Source organism: Elephantulus edwardii, unplaced genomic scaffold (genome assembly GCF_000299155.1).
Source record: "Elephantulus edwardii isolate Elephantulus edwardi_28Jun2011 unplaced genomic scaffold, EleEdw1.0 scaffold00041, whole genome shotgun sequence".
NCBI classification, from domain to species: Eukaryota; Metazoa; Chordata; class Mammalia; order Macroscelidea; family Macroscelididae; genus Elephantulus; species Elephantulus edwardii.
In genome coordinates, this window is record NW_006399791.1 from 20,361,111 (window position 1) to 20,369,707 (window position 8,597).

The 8,597-nt window shown below is 37.2% G+C and overlaps 1 pseudogene; it reads left to right on the plus strand.

Annotated features, from left to right (window-relative positions):
* LOC102861430 overlaps positions 1-6,848 on the plus strand; it is a 36,650-nt pseudogene extending 29,802 nt beyond the window's left edge.
* Positions 6,849-8,597: the final 1,749 nt, after the last annotated feature.

Genomic DNA, 8,597 nt, shown 5'->3' on the forward strand with positions numbered 1-8,597 from the left:
GGCCACTGCACTATGCAGCCTTTGTTCTGGACTCCTGTCATGATACCTAATAATATCTAATCACATATTTATCCTAATCTATGTTATGTCAAAAAAATTTTCCAACAGAGTGAGAATAAAACCTAATAATCAGCAAACTTTAGAGCTGTTATACGTAGGGTCACTATATATAGCAGTTGAACAGTAGCACATAAAAACAATAACAACATAGTCTAGTGAAATTTTTAGAATCTTTTCTGACATCCATTTTCGTCTTTTCTTTCTTTGTAATGAGCTTTTGAGTTTTTCATGGATGATGTACTTGATATCATCTCAAATTCATCTGGTCTTCAATTATTAGTGTTTAATGCATCAAATATATTCTTGATGGTCTCTGCTCCTTGTTATTGACAGATATCTCTCTTTGCTTGTCCATCCTCTGCTGCACTCCTGACACACACTGATGAAGATTGGAGTAAACAGATTCAACTGCATAGTGTGCTTAGTCACCAGGTCTGACAGAGGTCTGAGTTGTTGTCATAAATTATTCCTTCACTGACAACAACTGCATGGTCTATATGTTTCAGTATGAACTTTACATGGAAAATTGAGTGGCACAACCAAGGCTGAGAATGGGAAGATTGTCATCAATGAGAATGTCATCACTATCTTTTAAGGTTAAGATTCTGCCAACATCAAGTGGGGGATAATTCTTGTTCTGAGTATGTTGTAGAGTCTTGTGCAGTCTTCACAACAATCTTACAGAAGCCTGTGGCTCCCTTAAAGGATGATGCCAAACTGTTCCTTTTGCCAATGTTCCATGTTTGTGATGGGTATGAACCATAATAAGTATGACAAGTCTCTCAATGTTGACAGCAATGTCTCCTCCACCACCAATTGCTTGGTGCCCTTAGTCATGGTAATTCATGGCAACCCTGGCATTGTAAAGGAACTCATGACCACACTCCATGCCATCACTGTCATCTAGAACACTATGATTATCTCTCTGGAAAGCTGGGCGTTGGAAGAGCCCATAATAACATCTCTTCATCTACGGGTGCTGCCAGGGCTGTGAGCAAGGTTACCCTGGAGTTGAATAAGAAGCTTTGTGGGTTCCAACACTCTGTTTACGTTGTAGATCTGACCTACCAACTGTGAAAAGATGACAAGAGCTGAGGTCTTTATGTTCACTGAATCAAGGAAATCTATCTTTAAACCAGAGACAGACAGAGTATATATGCCACAAGCAAGAAATTAATTTTGGCACATTAACTGCAACTTATTGTCATGGCACCAGAACAAGTCATAGTTGATCCTCCACTGGGTTTCAAGGACCTTTTTATTAGTTCTTCCTGCTGGAAGTGTATACTAATGTAGCAATGAAAATGAGTTTAAAAACAGTGTGTTAAATGATATTACACAAAAAGTATTAAAAAAACCCCTCATTTCTATAGAATTAGAACTGGCTTGTAGCTGCTCTTCCATTGGGTTTAAAGGATTGTGAATCAATGTGAAGAGACTGTCTTTCTCCTTCAAAGCCACAAGTGGATTCAAACTACCAGAGAGGTGCGACCTTTAGATTAGCAGTACAGCACCATAAGGCCTTCACCACCAGACCTTCCTGAAAAGGATAGATACTGTTCTATTGTGCTTACATGCATTTCTAAGGTGAGCAAAACTAATGGGAAAATATCCAAAAGCTTGTTGTCTCTCAAGGACTGAGATAAGCTTGATTGTGAGGAGGCATGTGAAATTTTCTGAAGTAGTCTTAATGTTCTATCTTGTTTGAGGTCTGGGTTCAATTGAAGTATGTATTTATAAGAGTCAACAAATATATAGTAATATTTGTTTTTTGTACATGTAACAATATTAAGGAAAAGTTAAATAATTTATTTGAAAGTTTGTTCTGATATCTATAATATACTTGGAAATATATCACAAAAAATGGATGATGAATAAAAGGATGCGACAAATACATGAATATTAGCAGTAGATTCTAAGGAATAGCCATATGGATGCAAATTTTTATTATAAAATTATTTCAGAATTAAATAGCAGGTAGCGTCTCTCAGAACCTCACTTTTTGTCTAGGAGCATGAGGGCTTTTTTTAAAATTTAGGCGTTCATAGCTGTTTTATTAATAACCACCAAAATTGAAGTGACCAAGCTGTTTTTCAATAGTTGAATGGGCAAAAAATTAGTATAGCCATACAATTAAATATTATGCAGTAATAAAGAGAAACAAAGTAGTAAACCATCAAAAGACATAGAAGAACTTTAAGTGCACAGTTTTAAGGGAAAGAAGCCAGTCTGAAAAGCTATATACTCTATGACTGCAAATATCTTAAAGTCTGGAAAAGGCTAAACTAGAGATTTTTTTTAAGATAATAAGCCAAAAGACTTGAGAGGAGAGAATGAAAATAATACAGGTGTTATTAGCTGATAACAAGTCATAGCAACCCTATGAAGAAAAAAATCTGAATTTTGTCCTATCCAATGCCATCCTCCCAATCTCTGACACACTCTAACCCACTGCCGCACTCACTTGGTCAAGAGTCTTCCTCTCCTTCACCATCCCTCCACCTTTCCAAGTGTGATGTCTTCCAAGGAACAACTGCTCCTAAAAAAATGTCCAAAGTATGTAAGACAAAGCTTTATTATCTTTGCCTCCAAGGAGGATTCTTGTTGTACCTTATTCAAGATATCTGTTTGCTACAAACTTTTAAATACTTTAAAGAGGCCTTTTGTAGATTTGCCCAATGTGATATATCACTTCATTATTGACTGAGATTTCCCTGAATATTGACTGTGGATCCAAGTGAAATAAAATCCTTCACATCTTCAATATATTCTTTATTATCATGGTGTTATTTGTTGGATGAGGTCCTAACATCCAAATAAACCCAATGCTGTCAAGTTGACTGGGACTTGTGGTGAAGTACCACTAAGTGTCCAAGGCTCTAAGTCTTTACAGAAGGAGACTGCCTGTATTTCTTTTGTAGAGTAGTGGATAATTTTTAATTGACCTTTAGGTTGGCAGCACAACTGTCGGCAGGCACTGGAAGAGAGAATCATCACCAATTTATCGTATTTTTCATATTGCAGTGGTTCACATGTTGCCATAATATTGGAAGTTATGTTACTAGTATTTCAAATATTAGCAGAGTTATTCACTGCAGACAGATTACTGAGGAGCTTCCAGGTTGACTAGTAAGAGAGTCCTAATGATTTACTTCCAAGAATCAACCAATGAGAACTCTATGTATCAGAAAAGAGCATTGTTTTGTACAGTACAGGAACTTTGGTGGCCTAGTAATAAGAAGCTATACTGCAATCTCAGAGGTACACAGTTCAAACCCACCAGCTCCTCCATAGGAGAAAAATGGGCAATCTCTTCCACTGTATTTAACTGCCTTTGAAATCCTACTGGAGGGTCAGCTATGGATCCATTCTGACTTAATAGTATACAATAATGACAACAGAAAATGAAAGATGAGTCAGCAGCCCCTAGCCAGGAAGGCACTCTGAATGTACACAGACTACCAACAGTGGACTTGAGCCTATTGTAAAGATGATACAGGACCAGGTAACATTTTCGATTTTGTACATGAATCACTATGAGCTGGAGACAACTCAATAGCAACTAAACATGATAAGAGAATAGGACACTTCTGGATTTTACTTCTGATAGTGAGAATTGGGAGAGAATTAGGGGGCCTGATTTTGACCTTTTACATTACTAACTATTGAAATTGTTATTTTTATGTACTGAACATCCTTGTGATACAGCTTATGGGTAGTTGCACCAACCCAAAGGTAGTGCCTACCCAGCGGTTCAAATCCTCCTTGGGTGGCTCTGCAGGAGAGAGATAATCTTCCAACCTCTGAAACCCCACTGGAGGGTCAGCTATTAGTTGCTTCTTACTTGATAACAAAGCATTTGAACTTTTGAGTTTAATTTTTATGCCATTGTTGTTTCTGCTGGATGCCATTGAATAAACTATAACTCACAGCAGCTCTTGAGCAACAGATCTGAGCCCCACCCTCACCATCTCTGTGATACTTGTACTCATTCTATAGCCCCAGGTCATCCACCTTGTTGAGAGTCCAACCCTTTCCTTGTTGAGAGTCCTTTTCCCTTTCTCTAATCCTCCATCCTTCTAACCATGTTGTCTTTTCCCAAGGACTGGCCTCTCCTGACAACACGCCAATGTATGTGAGACAGTTTCCGCTTCCTCTCCTCTAAGGAGCACCCAGTTGCACTTCCTTCAAGAGGGAATTCTTTCTTCTTTTGGCAGTCCATGGCACATTCAGTACTATTCTTTAACATCACAAGTCAAAGAGACAGTTCTTTTGTCATCCTAATTCATGTAATAGCAATGAATAGAAAACAATTGAAAATATGGCTTAGGGTGCAATTGAAAATGCCATGGCTTGGGTCAGGTGTTCCCTAGTCTTTAATAAATGTTTTGCATATTTTTAAAATTTCATATTGATTTACATACAAAATTAATATACATTATATTTCACTCATATACATTGTATTGCACATATCCCTTCATTCACATTGTGATTCATATATTTATTCCCATACATTGTGTTTTATGTAACCAATCTTCATCTATTTCTGCCACTCTAACCCATCTATTCAGGTCTCCATTAGGTTGTCTTTAAATAAACACAATTACTCTTTAGTTCTTTGGAGGAGTCTTTGATAGCAGACATTTTCAATTTAACACATCTTTTGGTTACTTTTTACTGCTGTTGCCATGAGTATTGATTGTGAATTCAAATAAGATTAAATCATTGATAACTTCGATACTTTCCCCATCTATTGATAATTTCAATCTCTTCTTCATCTATCATTCTGTTATCTATTTCACCAGTGGTGAGAATGTGTATATACAAAGTAGATTTATTCAGTTCTAAAATGTATACATCGGTTCCAAACACAGAAGAAGATAGGAACGTGTATCTCAAGTTTGTAATTCAGTAGTAAAATCGAAGAAGTGCTTACACAATACAAATATAATTGCTATTGTTGTTGATTACTGTCAAGTCGAGCACAGCTCATAGTGACCTTATGAACAAAAGGCCTGAAGCCTTTCTATAACTATCATCATTTCTGCAAGTTCATAGAGTTTCCAAAGGCATGTGGTTTAAGAAGCGGATGCCACTCCTGCTTCCAAACTTGAATCAATCTGGGAGCTCCTCCAAGCACTGCCCATCATTGGTAGCCATTATCGTGTTTGACACATGTATGGCACAACTGTTCCATTATAGCATTTGAGAACCAAAGGATACAAGATTCAGTGTCACACATATAATTACCAGGATATAATCATTTTAGTCAGAGATAAAGAAGATTATTATTTCAGTTATGCCATTAGCTACAGAAGTGTAACAGAAGGAAACTAGCATATGTTTTTAGGTGCTATTGAGTTCATTCTAACTCATGTTGCAGTGGTTGTGTGATGTTGAGTCAGAATTGACTCATAGCTGACCCTTCAGTGGGTTCTCAGAGGCAGTAAATTGTATGGGAGGAGATTTCCCATACTTTTGCCATGGATCAGCTAGTGGATTTAAACTTTGGAATTACAGTATAGCTTCTTATCACTATGCCACCAGAGCTCCCTAACTAATAGCAACCAATAGACAATAGATATGAACCTGCTTTTGTCCCGAACCATCCTCACAATCTTCACCATACTCAAGCCCATTTTTGCAGTCACTGTAACAATCCCTCTCACTGAGGGTCTTCCTCTCTTCTGTTATCTTTCACTTTTCCAACAACAGTGTCTTTTTTCCAAGGACTGATACTTCCTTAGAGCATGCTTAGAGGATTTGAGACAAAAGTTTCACTGTCCACACCTCAAAGGAACACCTGGTTGTGCTTATAAGACAGATTTATTTGGGTTTTGGCAATCAAGAAGAAAATAGACTTGTACTTGATACTTATTAATTTAATTTTTATAATAAATAAGATGTCAGAGTATCATCAAATAGCTTTTAAAGATACAATGTCAAAAGAACTTGTTGTAGCTACAACTTCCGAAAGGGGCTTACTGCCTTGGTGTGCGAGTTGCGGTGTAAGGAGATTGTACTTGAAGTTGTAGAGGGTGTACCAACACGTCCCGTGGTTCCAGTGCCGGTTTTGACCACCACATTACTATTTTTTCACCCGAGGGCCGCCTCTACCAAGTAGAATAAGCTTTTAAGGCAATTAACCAGGGTGGCCTTACATCAGTAGCTGTCAGAGGAAAAGACTGTGCAGTAATTGTCACACAGAAGAAAGTACCTGACAAGTTATTGGATTCCAGCACAGTGACCCACTTATTCAAGATAACAGAAAACATTGGCTGTGTGATGACAGGAATGACAGTTGACAGCAGATCCCAAGTACAGAGGGCTCGTTATGAAGCAGCTAATTGGAAATACAAGTATGGCTATGAGATTCCTGTGGATATGTTATGTAAAAGAATTGCAGATATTTCTCAGGTCTACACACAGAATGCTGAAATGAGGCCTCTTGGTTGTTGTATGATCTTAATTGGTACAGATGAAGAACAAGACCCTCAGGTGTACAAGTGTGATCCTGCAGGTTACTACTGTGGGTTTAAAGCCACTGAAGCAGGAGTTAAACAAACTGAGTCAACCAGCTTCCTTGGAAAAAAGTAAAGAAGAAATTTGACTGGACGTTTGAACGGACAGTTGAAACTGCAATTACATGTCTGTCTACTGTGCTATCAATTGACTTCAAACCTTCAGAAATTGAAGTTGGAGTAGTTACAGTTGAAAATCCCAAGTTCAGGATTCTTTCAGAAGCAGAGATTGATGCCCATCTTGTTGCTCTAGCAGAGAGAGACTAAACATTATCATGAGTTTCCCAAACCCATGATGCCACTTGCCAGCATGTTTGGTAAAAAAGACCAACATTGTGGAGGATCCTAAATTAAGAAAGAAACCTCTCCCACTCCTCCTACTCATGAAGTGTTTAGGACTCTATAAATAAAAACTTTTTTTTAAAAAAAAAGAACCACCACCAAAAAAAAGAAAAGAACTTGTTGCTGTTATGTTTCATTGAATCAACTGTGACTCATAGCAACTTAGGAAAAGTTAGCTATCCAAAATTTTACTTTAAAAATGTGGTAGGGTGGGGTTTGAACTTGAGTTACTCTCACTCTGGGACCTTACTTTGTCCACTCTTTCTTGTTTGTGTTGGAATAAACATGCTGGCAGAAAAAAAAACCCAAATATATTAATCACAGTGAGAAAGAAGATTCAGGAGAGGAACACAGAGTTATAGAGAATAAGCTGTGGAAAGCTAGGTAACATTTATACAGCATTTCAACAATGCATTGCTAATTAGCTCTACGACATAGTTCTAATTTGAAGTTTTCAGAGGGTTGTGACATCCATAGATGACTAATTAACCTGTGAAGTAAATCCATTTCATCTGCTGCCATGATGCAGCCAATCAAGCTTGGCTTACTGTTTGCTTATTTGGAAAATGATTAGGATTCCCATTTAGACTTAATTACAGTGCAAAGGTTGACAATTATCTTCTCTATGGAAGCATCAGATGCTTCAATATCACAGTGAACATGTGCCTATAATTATGTACATAATTTGTCTAGCAGAAAATATTACCTAGTCATTACCTGGATCTTATGCCTGCAATTAGAGATAAAAAAAAAATCCAAATGGGAAAAGTGTGCTAGTGGAATGTTAGAATATGAGAATCTATGTGGAGCAGTAAGAGGAAACTCAATTGTGACCAAATATATATCTTGGATTGCTAGCTTCTATTAAAAAGAATTAAGAATGAGAGAAAGGTAAAACTTATGATGGAAAAAAATATGATAGAGTGAAAGGGTGGTACAAGTGGTCTTCCAGAAGCTGACTACCGTCATTAAAAATTACATACTATCACCAATCAACCAATAGAGTTTATTCTGACTCACAGCCACATCCTGTCCAGTTTTCAAGGCTGTGCACCTTGTCAGGGGATTGATTGCCCACTTCTCCCTCAAAGTAACTGGTGAGTTTGGACTGGCACATTAACAGCTCATGTTATTCAGTAAACCACCAAAGCATGCATTTAAAACCAAACCCATGTGTGTGCCACCTAACATTATCACTAACAAAAGTATTCAGCAGGATTATCATCTAACCCCTTCCTTCCAGTCAAAGAAGTATAGTTGCAATTAATAAGTGTTCTAGGATGTACCTGTTTTTCTTACAGCAGTAACACTTCTACATAATACTTTCATCATAGTTGTAAAATTAAATTAGAGAAAAACAAATGTTTCTGTTTTCCTCTACCATTTTTTAATGCTATTCATCTTCTACATTGCTGGTCAGTATGTTTACTTCCAATCACAAATCTCAAATATATATAAAGCATCACCGTTTATCAGATTTGAAAATGTCCACTTCTTCCTAAATGACATTTATCAGAGAACACTAGACATTTTAAAGCTTGGCTTTTTTCTGTATTAGATTAGTGCCTTTCTCCCCAGTTCTGTAATTTAACAGCTGACTTCATTAAACGATTACTGAATACATAATGCAATACACTTTTTAATTCTATTATCTCTAGCAACACAGTTGACTGG